Source organism: Tenrec ecaudatus, chromosome 17, assembly GCF_050624435.1.
Source record: "Tenrec ecaudatus isolate mTenEca1 chromosome 17, mTenEca1.hap1, whole genome shotgun sequence".
In the NCBI taxonomy this organism is placed as follows: Eukaryota; Metazoa; Chordata; class Mammalia; order Afrosoricida; family Tenrecidae; genus Tenrec; species Tenrec ecaudatus.
The window spans coordinates 55509080-55529220 of record NC_134546.1 but is presented as its reverse complement, the minus strand read 5'-3'; positions in this window follow the sequence as shown (position 1 = coordinate 55529220).

Below are 20141 nucleotides of genomic sequence, written 5' to 3'. Positions count from 1 at the left end.
CCAGTTACTGTCTGTGTCCACCAGCTAGAGTGAAAGGCCCTTGAGGATGCGTGTCTACATTGGTCACTGATGTGAGCCCAGCTTCTGGAACAGCACCAGACACCCAGGAAACTGTTACGAGTCTACTATGTGATTGCATGGATGAGGGAGTGGATGGATGGATGGATGGATGGATGGATGGATGGATGGATAAATGGGTGGAGGTGGATGAATGGAAGGATGAAGATAGATGGATGGGTGGATGGGTACAGATGGATGGATAGGTGAAGATTGGATAGATGGATGGAAATAGATGAATAGGTGGAGATGGATGGGTGGATGAGTGGATGGATGGAGATTGGCTAGATGGATGGTTGAATGGATGGATGGGTGGGTGGGTGGTTGGCTAAATGGATTTTTGAATGGCTGGATGGGGGTGTTGGAGATTGGATAGATGGTTGGATGGATGGATGGGTGGGGGGTTGGAGATTGGATGGATGGTTGGATGGAAGGATGGATGGATGGAGATCAGATAGATGACTAGATGGATGGTTGGATGGATGGATGGATGTCCTTGGACTTCTTCATCTTCCACAGCTTCTGCTTCCCCCTCACCACCACATCATAGTGTCCTCACCTCCTTAAATGCTTTCAACTCCGCACTGTAGTCACTATCTCCAAAGCCACTGCCTCCCACGGGCCCTCATTGCTGCTGGTCTGAGTTGTCATCAGCTTCCTGATTGTCTCCTGCCTCCAGGTTCCAATCTTGTCAGACCAAGAAGCAGAATAACATGACTACACGGTGAGTCCAGTAGCCAGACGGGCTGGGTTCTTTCTCTGGTTCTGCCACATACCAGCAGTGCGACTGTGAACTGGTTCCTTCCCCACCCTCGGCTCCGTTTCTTCCTTTGCAGAATGCAAAGGTGGGCAGAGCTTCCCTTTGTTGGGTTTGGAATCACCGAGGGCTTCCGCGAATCGACGTAGGTAAAGCCGCCTGTATACGCAAGGTGACTGCTTTACAGGGTCCCGGACAAATCAGAAATCAGACCATCCCCCTGCTGAACACTGTTCCCAACCGGTGGCTCTCAGCTTCTTCTCTGAGCAGGGGCTCTCCACGGCTGGTCTCATCTCACGGGCCCTGCGTGCCGGCCCCGCTGAACTCCCCAGGGTCTTCTGAACATGTCATGCCATTTCCTGGCCCGGCCTGGGGGCGAGCCCCTTTCTCTGCCCTTCCCTGGCCTGCACTAGCTTTCTGACCGCACAAAAGCCCCAGCATTCTCCCTACACTCATACAGAGAAAGCTTCCAGATTCCTTTTGACAAGTGTATGAGCCCGCACGGGGACATGCCCCAGTACACGGAGCCAGGCCCCTGCGGGCAAGTGCTGCCGTGAGTCACCTTATTCATGGGTCATGCTCCCCGGCATGGGACTGCTGGGCCTAAAGGTGAACAGAATCGTCACTTTGACAGTCACTGTCCAACTGCCCTCCAGAGGGGTGATGGCAAGTATGTTGTGTCTGCTCCCCAACCTGGACGCTCCCTGATGGAGCCAGGCCCTGGACCCAGGTTGGGTGACCTAGAAGTCACCCCTCCTCTCTGCACCACACTGCTCCTGCCCCTCCCTCTGGAGGTGAAATGGGCCCCACAGCCAGAGCTATGTCCTCCTCGGACACGGCTGGCTTACCTGGGCCTGTGTGCGGGCCACTGGGGCCCAGCTAGGGGGCATTGGCCTTAGCCAAGGAGGGGAAGCCAGCCCCCACTCTCTCACAGGACACTCTGAGCCTCTGGGCAGGTGGAAAGGGGTAGGAGAAGTGCGACCTGGATTAACACACACGGTACTCTCCACCCAGTCCACAGAGCTGGAGCAGAGTCCCCAGAACTGTGGCAGAAGGAACGGCAGATGTAGATACTGGGTGGAAGGAAGGCTGTCCAGACGTCAGCACCAGGCCAGGACGGCTCAGATAAGCAGCCGGAGGCTGACACGAAGCAGGTCTGGGTCAGCAGCCAGCTGCTACTGAGGAGGTCGATGGAGTCTCACGGAGTCGGGGTACCTCGGCGCCAGGCCAGCTTTAGGCAGCGCTAGATATGATGTGCTGGGAATTTGCAGCTCCCAGGCCACCTCTGGCTTTGGAAAGAGTCCCTGCTCCCTGGCCCAGCCCTCTCGGGGGTCCTTTCTAAGCACCAACCCTCCCTGCCCACATGCCCCTGCCTATCCCCGGGCCCTGCAGTCAACCTTATAAAAACACCACCAGTTCCCCAAACACTCTCAGCTCCTATTGTCCCTGTCCCAACCACACATTTCCCTCCGCCTCCTCCTTTGTCCAGCCACCCAGACCCTCCTTTCCCACAGGGACAGACGCAGGATCCAGTTGGCCAGCCATTCCAGGCCCTGACATGGTTTCTGATGCCCACCTCAGATCCCCCAGCGCCACCCACCTGGGTTTACTCGATCAGTGCTCTGCCCCCACAACTCGGCTCCCAGCTGGAATGCTCTTGTCTCAAGAGCAGAAATACCGTGTCCAGGTCTGGATACCAACCTTCCTCCACCCACTGCCCACAGTCCCCCTGGGGCGGCCGAGATTCCCCATGGGGAGTTTTTCAACCATTACTAACCCATGATGTTGCCAAAATTCCCCGCCACGGCTTCAGGGCAACCCCAGACAGAAGCTAGTTTCTCTGTGACCCTTTGCTAAAGAGCCAGAAACTGGCCCTGAGCCCCTGGATGGGGAAGCAGTGTGGCTGCAGGGGGCCAACGTGGTGGCAGTACTGCCAGGACACCACCTCCTGGACTTCCCCACCCTCGAGTTTCCTCCACACTGCCTCTGGGGCCAGCCCTGGGGGCTTCCAGGAACCCCCAAGATGAGCTGGGCCCCCAGATGAGGAGAGGAGACGGAGCCGTGAGGCCAGGTGACAAGTTGGGAGGCTTGAGAGACACATGGCTCCTTCCCAGTGCCCAGAGCCTGTGCCTGAACCCCTCTGACAGAGCCTGCTGGGGTGTGGGGGCAGGAGGGAAAGTCGGAGCAGGCCCGAGGCCTGGTCCCCCTGCCACCAGCACCCTGCATCTTTCTCTCAGTGCCCGGAGGCCCTGAGGGATCCACTGCAACCCTAGAGAGACCCAGAGATTCAACAATCCGGAGACAGCCCAGACGCATCGACCCACGGGGCTCCGAATGCCCCTGACTAACCCAAGGGTGGCCCAAGCTGGGACCATCTTTGTAAGTGCCAGTTGTGGCGTCCGAGGCCATGTTGCCATGAGAACATGGAATGGGACCACACACGGGGTGCCAGCCCACCCACCTGGGTCCCTTGTCACCACTGCCCTTTCCAGGGCTCAGAGCAGTGAGTGTGGAGGATGGGGCTGTGTCCCACCTGTCCCCTTGCACCCACAAACATCTGATATGGCCAAACATTCACGCGGAGGCCCTCAGAGACCCTGAGGGTCACTGGGGGGTTGTGAACTAGGCGTGGGGGGGGTGTTGAGCATTTAGGCCCAAGCCTATAGAGGGTCGAATGACCCTTTCACAGGGGTCACTTAGGACCATGGGAAAACACAAATCGCCGATGGTCTTAGGCACCGAGACACCGCTCCTCTGTCCGTTTCCAGGCGGGTCCGCCCACATGCAGATACAAGTACCCGGCGTGAAGACTGTTACCCATGCTACACCGTGCTTCAAATCAAAATGTCATTTATTTGTCATTAGAAATAAATATTTCATAATAGATAATGACATGTTTTTATGATTCATCACTAAGCTTTCATTGTGTTCAATTTGTAAAAATGAAAATATATCCTGCGTATCAGATAGTTACATGACGATTCATCACAGTTGCAAAATGGCAGTGATGAAGTAGCAATGGAAATAATTGTATGGTTGGGGGTCACCGCACATGAGGAACTGTCTGAGAGGGTGGAGGCATGAGGAGGGTGGAGGCATGAGGAAGGTGGATCCTGGGCCTGAGCTCACTGAGCAGACATTTTCCTGATCTGGGCACTGCCCACTGGAGGCTCCCAGCTCACTGTGGGAAAGCGGGAGAGTCCATTGCGGCTGGCCACCAGGCTCCGTTTTCCCCTCACCTCTGCCTGCTCAGGACAGACCCAGGCTCCTAGACCTCCAGCCTCCTCCCTCAGATGGGCGAGCGGGCTATAGATGCAGAGGGCAGGCTGAAAGATGTGGCCCACACGCTGGAGTCTGCTTCCCCGACTCCCCAGGGGTCAAGATGCACTTGGAATCCCCTCACCACCCTCCACACCCCCAATCAAACCCACCGGTTCTCAGGGGACTCATAAGGCAGAACTGAAACAGCAGGGGGAGAAACCAGTTGGTTCAGATTTGGAACCCTGGGGCCTTGATTTGGAATCCCTGGCCCCCCATGCACCCTGCCCGGCCCCTGCCCCCACCTGGGAAAATCTCTAAAGCGTGACTTCCTCCCACCTGGGTTGTCTCCGCCTCCTGCCGCATCCCTACCCTGTCCCCACCTCCTGTGGTCCCCAGGCTTCACCACTGAGGAATGCGAAGTCCCGGGCTTGTCCACCCACTGCACTGCCTCCTGTCTGGGTGGCATCTGCCAAATTGTCCCCTGCCTTTCCTCATCTGGCTTGGCTTGCTGCCTGTGGTCTGAAGGTGAGAGCCATTGTAGATCACAGCACACAGGGGCTTGGCACTCCACGCCACCCCCTCCCGGGGATGTGGATGCTGGCAAAGGGACAGGGACAGCCAGGAAGTTCCCAGACATCACTATTGCTTCCTCTGCAGCCTGCCCTGCCGATCCCACGCCCTCGAGGAGCCTCACCCCTCCGTCTGTTTCTTCCTTCCCTCTCCTGGGCCCCGATGGCCTCTATTTCACGTGCGCGTCCACACAGCTCCGAGGGCAGCGCACAGCCCCTGCTCCACGCACAGGCCTGACACCAACTGGACGCTCCACAAAACGTGTGTGCACAGGACAGAGGCACAGAGCACGCAGTGCACGTGGGGCTGGGGACAAGTCGGAATGCTACCGAGTACGCAGTGCGGGGGGAGAACTGGGTGGTGCCCCTCCCACCCCCCACCCCCACTCACTCATTCATCAAACCAAGGGTTTTGCTAGGTGAAACCAGCAACTGCCCCCCCCCCGGGGGGGATTCCCACAAGCACTGAAAGCATATCCCCACAAAGACTCAGACACCAATGGACACAGCAGCAGTGTTCACAAGAGCCACCAAGTAATAAGAACTTAGAGTAGCAATAGCCCAATGACCCATCAGCTTGGGATTAATGTGGTATTATTCAACAAGCCAGAGCTGTGAGGTACTGGCATGAGCTCCCCAAATCAGATAAACTCTGAAAGCATTGTGCTCCATGAAAGACGCCCCACGCCATTCCCCTGTAGGAGCCGGGTAACATCCAGAAACCAAACCAAGCCAAACCTAACGCACTGCCATAGAGCCATTCTAGCTCACGGGGACCTTATAGGCCAGGGCAGAACTGCCCTGGGGGTCCCGAGACTGTGCGTGTGGATGGCAGGAGAAAGCCTCGTCTTCTTCCTGCCAAGCAGCTGGTGGTTTCAAACTACTGAGCTTCCGGATAGCAGCCCAACGCACAGCACCTGTGCCCTCAGGGCTCCGGGAGCCATCTACAACGGACAGATTCACAGACAGCAGGAGCGGTCGTGGCTGCCGAAGGCCAGGGGCATGGGGCTCATAGGAGTGCCGGGTATAGGATTTCCTTTGTGGGGATGGAGACAGTCTGGAATTAGATAGGCGTGAAAGATGCACAACACTGGATGCACAAAACACCTTGCAGGTGTACACCTTCTAACGGCGTACCGGTGTACATTCTTTGTTCTCAATGAAATCGGTAAATGGAGACGGTCGGTTTGGAAAGCCAAGCCTGTGCGGCTGACTTGCTCTGTGTCTGTTTGTATCTCTCGGTAAACGCCCCCCCGCGTCCTCCCCCCAGGAGCTACACTCTGTCCTGTGTGACTGCCGCCTGAGGGGAGTAGGTAGGAGGGAAAGGGGCCCCAACAGAGACCCAGCGGGCCTCACAGCTGGGGTGGCATCTCCTCTGTGTTCCCAGTTTTAGGACAGTGCGTGTGGCGAGGTAACTTGAGTCCTGGCATAGGTTCTGCCCCCCCTCAGTTTTCCAGGGGGTCTCACTGGGTCACTCTGGGGTGTGACCAAGCTCAAGCACAGGTGCCCCCGCTAAAGGGCCCTCCTTTGGTGGTACAATTCCAACGGAGTGTGGGCTGGGAGTTGGGAAGTTCTTCCTTTGGCTAGACTGTGGTATTCCACTTGGAAACAGCTGTGGGCAGAGGTGCCCCTGAGTCAGCCTTACTCAGCCTCAGTCCCCGTTGGGGTATGGTCCTCCTCCCATCCCCGGATGCTCACTTTGCCATGATGAGGCAGGATGTGGGCTCCCTCCCCTACAGCAGCTGCTAGCGGTGGGAGTTAGTGAAAGTGGCCCGTGTACAGGCAAGGTCCACCTCAACCCACCCTCCTCACAGCAGCTCCCACAAGCTGAACAAAGCGTCCTGGGCCCCCACCAGGCTCCATACCCACCAGATGGGCAGGTGAGCCTCCCCTCTCTGGCCTCAGTGGGACCACTGTAACATCGGAACTTTGAATAGGTGATGGCAAGGGACCCTCTTGCTCTGATGCCCAACCAGTACCAGGTGTGGAATGAGCCGAGTGTGAGGCATCCGGGTACACCGGGGCCAGCTCCACTCCCCGACAGGGCTTTTCCACTTGCCAGGTTGGCAGCATGTCTCTGTCCCCCTCTGGCTAGCCCCTGTGCTAGCCACGAGCCCAGCCTAAAGGCGGAGCTTCATCAATGGCACCCATTCCTCACAGACAGGCATGGTTAGGTCCCAAAGGAGGAGGTCGTTGTGCAAAAACAAGAGTCACATCAGATCCCCAAATGGAGGATGATGAGGTCACACTGTAACTGCAACACCTGGAGACGCCGGGCCCGGCCAAGGGGACACTAGGCCCCGCTGTCACAGCCCGCTTGGCTCTGGCCGTCCGTCGGGATGTTCATGACTGCCAGAGACACCTCATTTGTGTTAGTCTGTGTACTTTAGAGAAACAAATCCACAGAAACTCATGTATAAGAGAGAGTTTTACATAAAGGTTGTGTGCATCATGAAAACATCCTAACCCAGTGCTGCCCAAGCCCACAAGTCCAATATTAACTCGTATGTCCGACACCAATCCACAAAGTCCTCCTCCATCTCACAAAACAGACGCAATGGTGCCGACTGCAGGAGGAAAGCTGAGTCAGTGAGTGTGTAAACATCTCAGCGCTGGCAGGGGTCTCCACACGGCTGCTCCAGCACCTCGGGCTGCATCAGGGTGGTCTATGTGGCTTCTCCTCAGGGATGTCTTGCAGGAAGTGAGCCTTGCCAGCTGAAGCAGGGAACTGCTAAGGCAGCTGCACCCTGGTCCGACCATCAGAAAGCAAGAGACCCGAAAACTGGAAAGGCGAGGCTCACCAAACCATTTATCCCTCAGCCCTTCAATTAACCCCACATGTGTTTATCAGCCAGGTTGGCACAATAAACTAACTACCTTGTCATTCCTGTGCCAAAGAGCCAGTGAGTGTGTTTTGCTGTCATCAATGCCCAGCGACGGATAAGGAGCGTGTCGGTAAGTGAAGGGGGTGGGGAGTCCTTGGGGAGGAATGAGGGGAGCCGCTCAACCAATCCAAAGCCGTTTCAGAGCAAAAGTGGGGGTAGCCTTTTGCTGTGAAGTTTGGGGACGCTGCTTAACCATTCTGTGCCTTGGTTTCTTTAACTCTGGATCGGAGAATGAGCGTATCCCTGCGGGTTGCAAATGGTTCCTGGGCTCGGCTGCTGCCCCAAAGGACGGAGGTTCCAGTCCAACCAGAGGTGGCTCTGAAAGAAAGGCCTGGTGATGGACTGCCGTGGAGTTAGGCACCGAGGGGCCCACGGGGCACATTCCAATCTGACGCGCGGGGGCCACCACGTGTGGGAACCAAGTCCTCTGAACAGCGGCCGGTTTCGTAGCATCACGGGGCTGGTGAGGGAATGTTGGAGATGCAGGTCACCTTGAGACCTGCCCTGGTCACATGGTATCAAGTCATCTAGTCATGATTGGGTTCTCATAGTCTCGCTTACAGAAGCGGAGCCCATCGGCTGATGAATGGCCCCCGCTGATAAGGCAGGAAGGAGGAGATCAGAACCCTCCCCGGCAGAGAGTCCGTAATGCTGGCCCCTGGTGCTGTGCTCCAGCTCCGGCTCCAGCCGCAATGTCCAGCCTGGTTTGGCTTGCCTCCTCCCCACAGAGCCCACGTAGCAGGTGTCCCATCCGTAGGTTGCGATGAGCAGGGAGCAGGCCCTGGTGCTGAGGGTGGGTGGGTAGAAGCAGGCTGGGGGTGGGGGCCCCTGACCCCAGACACCAGGGCAAAGCAAGTCCTTGGTGGCTCCAGGACTTCCCCTTCCCTTGCCCCTCATTGTCCCAAGGCTGTGTGATCCCTTAGACCTTGGAGACCAGGAAGGTCCAGCATTCCAGGAAGGCTCCGACCTGCCCAGGAAACCCAAGCACCTGGTGGGACCTCATCCGGTCCATTGTCCTGAAAGAATAAAAACAGAACCTGCTGTCACCAAGAACCCCACCCAGGACGTCTAGCTCCTGGCTCTCTGTAGACTGGGCAGGGCTCCCATACAGCCAGACTTCCTCCTAAAAACACTTTACCCTGGGCCTCCTGCCATCCACTGTTCCCTGCCTCCAGCCCCCAGGTTGGTAGTGAAACATTTCAGCAGGACTCCAGGGAAGGGACACCAACAGGGATGGGCCCAAAGGGTGCTCAGAACCAGTGCGTTATTAAGCACCCCCACGTTCCCACCCTACCCCACCGCCACCGCCACCATCCCCCCCCCTCTCTCTCACACACACACACACACACACACACACTTTGCAAGCAGGCAACGCTACATCCAACCAAAGAGGAAAGACAAAGAAAGCATTCTGTATAGACGAGAAGTCAATGGCATGCTCACATATTGCTGTTTTTTTTTGTTTCTGTTTTTTGAGAGTGCAAAGTGGCATGATTTGGTGGTCTTTATCAAAATTAAAAACGGATCTCCTCCTTGACCTAGCAGTTCTACTTCCAGGAAGTTCACCTACAGATCCTCGGACACGAAGCAGATACTCAAGCACAGAGAGAGATGAGACACAGTCATTTATACCCAGCCAAACTTTCCTTACAGCATGAGGGCGATAGGGACTCAGAAAGCCCAGCAGGTGCCATTCCCACGTGTTTTTCTTAAAGAAATTACTAGAAAAACATGATTACAGAAGAACTATCACCCTATGGCGAAGGACTAGAAGGGACAGTGAGTTCATTGAGAACAACTCCATGGATGGTAAGACTATGAACTCTGTAGAAATAAGAAAGCGGGAAAGGAGGGGAAGACAAAAGAGGGGAAGAGACAGATGGGGGATGGTGCAAATACACTGACTTCCTCATGCTTTATAGCCAGGTTTTTTTTAAAAAGGTATCGTTTGAACTGTTCAGTCAAGTAATAGAAACTAGTTGAAGATCTGAATGTGATCATCACCCCAGGAAAACACCTCGGGACATGGATGGACCTGGAGAAGTTTAAGATGAGTGAAGTTAGCCAACCACAAAAGGGGCAGATATTGTATCAGAGGATCTCAAGGATTAAAGCCAAGACCAAGATGTACAAGCCAAAGGGAACAGGCTTTGGGGTTTCTCAAGGGAGCGTGCGAGGGAGGCGGGAGGGTGGGAGGGTGAAGCACTGGACAGAAGGTTGTCCGGTGTTGACTTGGGTGAAAGGGAGGGTGGAGACCCACAAGAAGGAGTAGAGAAATCAGGGTGGGGGTCGGGGGGAATAGAGAACAGAGGAGGGAGTTGGTGAGTAGCTGGAACTGCTGAAAGCAGAGGTCATGGTCTGAAATGTAAACCCTCCCACCTGAATCCCAATACGAAGCTCATTTAAAAATGTAAACGCTTAAAGAAAAAAGAAACCAAGCCACTAAATCAAATCCTATAAGTAACGGAAATCGATGAATGGATGGAGGTGATAAGAAGAAAGAATTTCTGGATTCAGCGGCAGTGGCCCTACTGGACTCCCCAGAATGAGCAGGAGACCTTCAAACTCCTGGCTGCCTGGAGGAGGGAGGCGGGAGGCGGGGGCTGGATGAAGGTTAGGTGGGTTTGCCCGGAGCCTACGGACACATAAAAAAAGAGTGTCTCACACCACACTCCTTTCTCTAATTATGTGCACGGATCCCCTAGGAGGGAGGGCGTGAAGGCACAGGGCACAGATGCGCATGTCTGCACGGGTGCACACGTGAGCAGGCCACGTGTGATATCAGATGCTATGTATACGTGTATGCCCGCTTGCTCAGTTCCTGCGAGTGGACACAAGAGGACAAGTCAGGGAGAGAATCAGGGGGCATGCAGAACCGCGGAGAACAGAGGCAGTGAGGCCCACAGGGAAAGAAAATGAGGCTGAGACCGAGAGAGCAACAGAAAACTCTGGAAGTGAAGAGCCCCGCCATCCCCTCTTCCCAGGGGACTGGCAGCCAACAAAGAAGACTCTCTCCTTCCATTTCTTTGAAGCCCTGCTTGTGATGAGTCTCCAGAGGAGGAGAGCAGGCAGCAAGTGGAGTTCAGGAAGGGCTAGATCAGGGCTAGGATGCCCACGGGCTTCACGGGGCCAAGCTGGGCCCTCTCCAAGGGCTGCGGGTCTGAGAAAAGGATCTAGGATCTCAAAGGTGCCCTCTGGGGTGCCCTCTGAACTCTAGAAGTGGCTGTGAGGGACAAGGTGCTACCTCAGACAGACCCCAGAGCCAGGACAAACAGACTCTGAGACCCCTCGTGGATGGTGGGGAACCTTCCAAGGAGGGCTCAGGTCTGCTTGGAAACAAAGCCTGGAGAATCTAAAACCGAGCCCCACACTGTCACTCTGGGAAGAAGTACAGAGCTTACACGCACCTCCCACCCCCACCCCCACTTCCTTGGGGGAGGAGAAGTGGGAGGCCTGGCTCCCAGGTCTGAGTTCTGATAGGCAGGCAACTCTGAGTAAGACGCATGCTCCCCGCAGCTCTCCTCTCCCTCCCCCATCTGATGGGGACCCTGTCACTCTGCCTCTGAGGCTTGTGGTATAACGGGTGGTGCCAGTGCCAAGAAGGGACTTTGGTCATAGAGTTTCCAGCATGGGTTATGGAAAGACCACCCCGTGAACTCAGCTGTTTCCACTTGACTTCCCGCAAAGTTGTCCCCCAGGACAGGAAGATGACTGTGACTTCCGCTGCCCCCCACTTCCTGCAACTGGGACCCCATTCAACTCAGGGTGTCACCTGCACACTCATTCTTGCTGTCAGGAAGGCCCTCCGCAGGGGGCCCTCAAGCCCCAAGGCTGCAGGATGTGGAGAGTCACCCAAGCCCCGGGCCATCCTGAGCACTGCCCTCCCTGGGCCTCAGTTTCCTCATTTGTAGACTGAGCATCCAGGAGCCCCAGAAACTCGGAACTGGACAGTACCAGGGCCTCCCACAAACGCCAGCTGTGTGAGCACCAGATGGGAAGCCTGAGGGAGGCCTGGATCCAGCAGGACCTGGGAGCAGACTGGCTACATGCTGTGAAGCCCCGTGGGGCAGGGCAGGGCTGTCCGGAGCCACCAGCCTACAAGGAGCTCTGTGGATGGAGGTGGAGCCGGCAGACCTGCCAGCCTCACGCTCGCCACACCACTCCGTCCTGTTCAACCAGCTCTTCCAAACAGCTCGCCCTTTGTCTCCATTAGCTAATGACACTGGGGCAGAAACGCCACACGTGGGTGGCATTAACAAACAGAAAGGTCGTCTCTCAGAGTTGAGCATGGCGGAAGTCCTTCCTGGGCCCCTGGGTCTTGGAGAAGGCGTTCTGTCTGTGTAGGTTCTGCCATCGCCCCTCCCCTGGGTCTAGGAGTTTCTCAGCACAAGGGCCCCGGATTCCAAAGGATTTGCTCCTCTCCCAGCTCTCCCCACTGCCCCACCCCCTTCTGTGCTAAGAGATTCTTCTCCACTGGTTTAATCTTATTTCTCAAAATAGATCGTTTCAAGATACAACCTCATCCTCTAGATTTTTCCTGCCTCATTAAAGTAACTGCCTCTAATCCTGCCTCATCAACACCATCCAACTCCCACCACGCTCCCTGCCACCCAGTAGATGCAGACTCCTGGGGACCATCGAGGGCAGGGTAGAACTGCCCTTGTGGGTTTCTGAGACGGTTGCTCTTTACAGTTAGTAGAGAGGCCCGTCTTTCTTCCTTACAGAAGCTGGTAGCTTTGATCTGCTGACAGTGGCGTCAGCAGCCCAAGGCATTAGTGGGTTATCAGTCCACTCTGCCACCAGAGAGGCTGGGATTTTCAACACATGGGATAATGACGTCAGATCACCACGCCGAGTGTACGCAATACTGAGAATCGTGGCTTAGCCAGGTTCACTCCTGTTTTCAAGAGACACCGTCCAACCCCTGACACCTTTCCTCCTGCCTGGTCTGTGGGCACTCACCACTTTGCACGGGTGGGCTCTCCAGCCTGGCTCACCCTCAGCGCCCCCTTCCTCTGTCTGCCTAACGCCCCCTCAAGAACAGCCCCCCGCACAGCAGACCGGCCCTCCGAGCCCTGCTGTTCTCTCCACTAGCCCCATTCCATTCCACTCTGCAGGACGGAGCAGCAGACTCGGCCTTTTGCGGGCCTGACATCATTGGGGAGCTCTAAGCTCTGGGTCCCAATAGCCCAGATGAGTATGGGCTAGCCGTCCATCAGTCTGTCCATCAGAGGAGCTGCTGCAGACATCTGGGTTACAGAGGAGCTGGCGGGCTCTGGGCCCTGCTTGCCGCGGGCGGCTGTGGGGGAGGCTGGAACTGCAGACTATTTTTAGGCTCTGGCTAGATTTGAGAGACAAGGATGCTCCCGACTACAGCCCTTGCTGGCTGGGGAAACACTCTAAGAGCCCCCAGCTCTATGCCAGTGCCTCCCTGCTCCCGGCTCACCTTCTTCTCAGCTCAGTCTCCTGTACTTACTTCTTTATCCCCAGGGACTAGGGGTCAGGGCTAAGAACAGGAGGGGGCCCGGCACCCCGATATGCAAACACCCCCAAGCGGGGAGAGCATATCATTTTCATGGGCTGCACTGGGGTTCACCTCTAGCTTGGTCTCAAGGGCCTCAGGAGATGCTGGAGAGGAAGAAAGCAAGCTCTGAAGACTGAACACACAGGAGAGACACGGGGCTCCAAGGACCCCTGCTTGGTAAACCCCAGGGGATCCTGGTGCGGTGGTTCCCTCAGGGCAGCATCCACAGGGATTTGTCCATTTGGCCCACACATCGTTTACTGAGTACCTACTATGTGGCAGGTACTCTGCAATGGGCGAGTGATTCCATGGTAAATACAACAGACAAAAGTCCCTGTCCTTGTGAAATTGATATTCCAAAGCAGACAGAACTATGAGCGAGGTGATTAATACAAATCACCTGCACACAATTTCCAGATTCACTACAGCCAACAAATGAGCCGGGGGGGAGGGGGAGGTAGTGGTTATGCATTGGGCTGCTAGAGGCAGGATCAACTGTTCAAAGCCACTAGCCACTCCACAGGAGAAAGACAAGGCTTTCTACTCCGCTACAGAAAGGGCTACAGTCTCAGAAACTCACAAAGATGGCTCTACCCTGCCCTCCAGGGTCACTATGAATCAGAAGCAAGTCGATGGCAGTGAACTGCAGCTGAAATCAAAAGAAATACAGGCAACTGCTTTTATAATGTGCTTTTATTTAACTGAATGCATGTGAAATAGTATCACTTCAATGTGTAATCAATATCAAGACATAGCAAGGAAGGCTGTGAGTGATGGTTGCAAGTTATGCGTGAATCCCAGCCACTGAGTTGTACACTTAAAAAAATGGTTACAATGACCCATTTGGGGTTATGTAAAATTTACTAAAGGGCCCTGAGGACCCTGGCAGTTACTCCAAGGTTGATGGTTCAAACCCACCAGCCTCTCTAAGCGAGAAGACGGGCTGTCTGCTCCCAGGAAGCTCTAGCGTCTCAGGCACCCTGCAGAGCAGAAGGTTTGGACTATCCCTTGCCACAACCAAAGCAAAAAATAATTAGTGGTAGTAAGATACTTGCCCTTCTTCTTTTCCTGCCAAGTCTTTGAAATGCAATGCATTGTTTATTTTTATACCACACTTCCGTTCCCGGGAGCCACGTTCCACATGCTCAGTGGCCCCATGGTGCTCTCCTAGAAGAAGCTGTGCAGCTGAGCTCACAGGAAAGGAATGCCGCAGTCGATTAGTAATGTCTGATATGGGTGTGGGTTAGTGTTGGGTCCAGGTGTAAGTTCACTGCTATGAATACGATGTCGATTCCCCCACCCACTCACCAGCACCAACCAGTTTCTGTTGAAAGCCTAACCGCTGTAGCTGTCAATGCAGTCCTGTTTGGTAACAGGGCTTTGTTGGTTAGGGGAATGTGGCCTTCTCAGTGTTAGGTGGGCCCACTGGGCAGCCTGGAGAGAAAGGTCAAGAAAGCACAGAGGAGGAGCGAGACCACATGAGAACTGCCAAGGAACCAAGGACTCCCAGGCCTGCAGACATTGAAAGAGACCAGGATCTTCTTCCCGAAGAGCCAGCAGACAGAGAGCCTTCTCTCATCACCAGCACCCTGAACACAGACGTCGAGCCGCCTGAAGTGTGAACGTACGTTTCTCTTTACACATCGGGCTGCTAACCACAAGGTCAGCAGGTGCCAAACCACCAGTCCTCTGGGGAGGACGACAAAGTTTCTACTTCTGTAAAGAGTTACAGTCTCAGAAGCCCGCCGGGGCAGTTCTACCCCATCCTATAGGGCCGCTGCTAAGAGTTGAGATTGACTGGGCGGCAGCGAGCGAGGGAGTGGGCAAGCCACCCACCTGCGGACCGTGTACTACAAGAGCACGGGGGAGCTAAGAGCGTGTGTTACCCTTGCCTAGCCCCTTTGGAGCCCATTCGCTTTGCTCAACTCGGCGAAAGGATCCGAGTTCTAGGACCTCGACCTGGCCTGCACCCAGCAGCTCTGGGGCGAGACTCCACCCTTCAGGGGCACCAATACCCCTCCGGGCTTGTCGGGTGCTCTTCCCCGATGTGGGCTGGCCAGGGGCCACTGGTGACACGGAGGATGTGGTTTCTGTGTCCTTCCCCACATCTCTTCCTCCCAGGACTAACCAACACCGACATGAAAGTGTTTCCTGAGCATGAGTCGGCCTTCCCGGTCCCACCCCACCCTCCCACCTCACCACGGACCTTTTGGTGGGTGCCCCAGCTGGGAAGCTCAACCCAGACTTTCACCAGCTTTTTCAGACCAGGAGCAGCCAACATTAGCCCAAGAAGGCAGCTGGGGATGCCTGGGAGAGAAGGGGCAGGGGTGGCAGTTTGCTTGAGGCTAGACAGACAGGAATCAAGTGTGAGAAAAATGTTACCTCAGGCCCATCCCAGCTTGTCCACCCACCATCCTATCCACCTGCCCCAGGGGGGAAATCCTCCAGGGGCTCCCATCTCCCATGGGATAAACACCTAGGGCCTTCGATCCCGGGATCTCACAGAGTCCTTCAACTGCGTCTTGGGATGCCCTCCCTACTTGCTTGCTCTTCAACACAAGTGTGTTCATTCTACAGGAGTGTGTTTTTCAACATGTGTGTTCATTCTACAGGAGTGTGTTTTTCAACATGTGTGTTCATTCTACAGGAGTGTGTTTTTCAACACAAGTGTGTTCATGCTACGAGTGTGTTCTTCAACATGAGTGTGTTCATTCTGCATGAGTGGGTTCATTCAACATGTGTATTCATTCTACATGAGTGTTCAACCTGTGTGTTCATTCTACATGAGTGTTTGTTCAACCTGTGTGTTCATTCAACATGAGTGTTTGTTCAACATGTGTGTTCATTCTACATGAGTGTGTTCTTCAACATGAGTGTGTTCATTCTACAGGAGTGTGTTCTTCAACATGAGTGTGTTCATTCTACAGGAGTGTGTTCTTCAACAAGATTGTGTTCTTGAACATGAGTGTGCTTGTTCAACACAAGTGTGTTCTTGAACATGAGTGTGTTTGTTCAACACAAGTGTGTTCTCCAACACAAGCATGTTTGTTCAACATGAGTGTGTTCTTCCACATGAGTGTGTTCATTCTACATGAGTGTGTTTGTTTAACAAGAGTGCGCTTGCTCTACATCAATGTGTTCTTCAACAAGAGGGTGTTCGTCAACATGAGTATGTTCTTCCACACGAGTGTGTTCATTCTACATGAGTGTGTTCTTCAACATGAATGTTTGTTCTACATGAATGTGTTCATTTTAAAAGGTTGTTCATTCAACATAACTGTGTTCATTCAACGTGAGTGTTCTTTCGGCATATATTCTTTAGCATGAGGGTGTTCAACATGAGAGTGTTTGTTCCGCAGGAGCGCATTCTTCAACATGAGTGTGTTCGTTCTATGTGAATGTGTTCGTTCAACACGAGTGTGCTCGTTCCACACGAATACTTGCACCTGCTGTTCTAGATGCTGGAGATACAGCTGTGAGCACCTGCTCCACGGCACCCTCACTCCAGAAACGTGTGTAACAGCTGGCCTCTCACACCCCAGTCCTTTGCACATGGACACCCCTCTTCCATTCCTTGGTTACTTGGGGGGCTTCCCTGGCCCCACCATGCCCATAGCTTAGGTGTTCCTTCTGAGCACCCACCTTCACCTAGGGCCATCTCTCCTTAGTTACCCTCCAGTTCCACATGTGCCTCCCTTTTGTTCAGCTCAGGTGTCACCGGGGCCTGTGCCTTCCCTCACTGGGACCCCAGCACCTGCCCAAGGCCTGACCCCGCACGCACTCTCTCTAAGGCTCCTTCTGCCCCACAGCTCAGAAGCAGGCGGGCTGAGGCATCAGGCAGGAGGAGGGGTCCAAGGCCCCTTTGGAGAATTCAGGTGCCTTCTGAAACCTGGGAACATCCTAGTCCTGGCATTACAGGAGAGGGGACCACCCCTCCCCCCAGGAGCCAAGGCTGCAGAGAAGGCCAGTGGCGGAGGGCAGAAAGCCAGCCGGTTGGAGAGGGAAGGCAGGGCACCAGCTCGCTGAGGGCTGTGAACGCTGCCCCCCCCCCCTGTATGCAAGAGTCTCATGCTGCAAAGAGACAAGCAGCAGCCAGCTGCAGGATGTGGACAGGTGATAAAACACAGGGTCAAGCCTTAGCGACATTTAGATGGCAGCAAGGGGGAGCTTGAAGGAGAGCTCCCATCTCTGCTCAGCTCCACAGGGGAGCTGAGCTGGGGTCTTCCCCTCCTGTCCTCTCTTCCTCCTCCCCCTCCTCCCTCTTGAGGGTGCAGGCAGAAGACCCTCCCCCACCTGGCCTAATGGTCCAGCGTGCTAGCTGGCAGCCCATCAAGGGAAAATGGGGTAGAAACCCAGAGCGAGGCTCTGCCTCCCAGCCGCCTCGTTTACATGGGATTTACAGGGCTCATTTCAGGCCTCAGTGCACACGACTTCCCTCCATCCGGTTTGCATCCCATCCCACAAGTCTCCTCACTTGGGTGTGCAGGGGTGGGGGTGGGGACACCAAGATCATCCCCACAGGAAAGAAAGAAGCTGCCAAGGTTCCGAGGGGTCAAGGGCACAGTGAAGTTCACCCAGCAATCAAGATGGGGCTGGGCTTGAGCCAACAGCCTTTCTGATGGCATCTGCCTATACCTTTGTCACCAACTAGGGTCCCCTGAGCAGGGAGTGGGGGGGGAGGGGGACGCAGACGGAGACACAGACCACACACCCTCCAAGACTCAACTCAGAAACGATATACAGATGTACAGGAAGAGCCTCCAGAACGGGGCTCAGGGCAGGCTAGGGGTGATGTCTCATAGACTAACGCTCTATCCCCAGCCCAGGGGACTTCTGGACCCCAAACTCCCGAGCACCTAATGCTCTCTGGTCCCCAGGGAAGCAGGGTGGGAGAGGAGGAGAGAAGAGAGGGGTCCAGGCACATACAGCAGGCTGGAGGAGCGAGGGAGGGCCTTGGCAGGGGTCGGGGGTGACTCCAGCCTTAGCATAACCTTTGGGGGTCCCTGAGACCTGACCAAAAGCTAAAATAAGACTCAGACAACAGAACTACCCCATGTTTACAACCATGACCTCCCAATCCAGCATCTCTGCTCAGGAAAAGACTCCCAGCAATCCCCTAAGGACTGTGAGGTAATTAGCTTATTGTGCCAACCTGGCCTATAAACACATGTGGGGTTAATTGAAGGGTAGGGAGATAAATGCTCAGTGAGCCTTGCCTGTCTAGTGCTCAGGTCTTTTGCTTTGTGGTGGTCGGACCAGGGTGCAGCTGCCTTAGCCAGTTCCCTGCTTCAGCTGGCAAGGCTGACTTCCTGCAAGACATCCCTGAGGAGAAGCTGCATGGACCTACCCGATGCAGCCCTGGGTGCTGGAGCAGCCGTGTGGAGACCCCTGCCAGCGCTGAGATGCGTACACACTCACTGATTCCACTTTCCTCCTGTAGTTGGCATCATTGTGTGTGTTTTGTGAGATGGAGAGAACTTTGTGGATTGGTGTTGAACATTTGGGCTAATGAGTTAATGTTGGACTTGTGGGCTTGGGCAGCACTGGGTGGGGATGTTTTCTTGATGCGCACTTAGCCTTTATATAAAACTCCCTCTTATGCATGAGTCTATGTGGATTTGTTGCTCTAAAGTACCCAGACTCACACAGACTATAAGGAAGGCAGGCAGGGCCACGGTTTGAGGAGAAGGGGAGCAGAGGGGAGAGGACAGCTGGGTTCCTCTTGGAATCCCTCCACCTCCACCGTCCATCCATTCATTCCAAAGCTGGTGCCCTAGTCTGGCCACCATCTCCCCTGAAGAGCTTCCCAACTCAGAAGTGTCCTCCCTGCCGCCCACCCCAACCTCAAGGCTGGCTAGTCCTTCTGGACGCAAAACCGATGTGGTCGCTAAGCGCCAACCCCACAGCAGCAAGGTAGTGAAGGAAGGGGCAAAAGTGCCCACGCCGTCCTCACTGCCTGGAAGCTGAAAAGGCAAGGTCCCAGGTGAGCATGCACGCCCTCCCACCCTCCCACCTTCCCCACTCCTCTCAAGCAAGCCCTGCCCACAAGGAAAAGCCCAGTCCTCCTCACTCCAAGTCACTTCCCAAGGTGCCCTGACTCCTGCATATTCATGCTTGTCCGCTCTTGTCCCTCGTGTGAAGGGGTGTGTTTGATGTGGAGAATAGGCCCTGGGACTGACTGCTTCTAGCGAGGCTTTAGTTCCCAGGGGAAGGGCTGCAGGGAGGTGGGGGACAGCTCTTGAGCTCAGAGAGGCCAGCTGTGTGTCCAGGGCCCCCGGCTTCAGTAGCTCAGCATCAACTGGGAGCCGTGGCTTCAGACCTGGACGCCGTGGACGGTGGCCCTCGGTGTACAAAGCAGACCTGCACCCTGTAATGTTCTCAAGGTTGGGATCTTCCTGAAGCAGACCTGTCTTCCCCGGGACCTCTGAGTGGGTTCGAACCCCCAACCTTGCGGTTGTTTATAGAGTTCAACCACTTGGGTCAGCTATAGTCTAACTACCACAAGAGAAGGAAGAACCCCTCCCGGGCATGGCTGTTCAGAGGACTCGGGCCACTATAGGAGGGGCTTCAAAAGGTTCCTGGAAAACTGGGATTGGAAGGTCATGACCTTTTCCCACACTTTTTAAAGCTTCCTCCTTTGGGGTCTTGGTGGCCGGTCGCCAACTGCAAGGTTGGCGGTTTGAACCAACCCAAGAGCAAGATGAGGCACTTTTTCAGTGAAGAGGCCCAGTCTCAGGACCCCACGGGGCACTTCCACACTGCCCTGTCGGGTCGCTATGAGTAGGAACCGACTGGGTGGAAGGGCATTTGGTTGGTGTGGGCTTTGATTCAATATGTGACTTTGTAGCAAGCAGAGGCGCTGAGCTGAGTAATAAATGGGAGACCCCTGCCCCCTCCCATCCCCATCCAGGAGGGCGGCTTTTTAAGCAAGGAGAAAGCACAGGTAAATAAATAGCTTGTTTATTAGTAGTATGTTACATTATTAAAGTGCATTGAGAAGAGATGCAGGGGCCAATGCTGGAAGGCCACTGGCCTGGGCCCTGCCCCGGCTGGCCAGATCCAGTCGGAGAGGGACCTGGCTCTCTGCT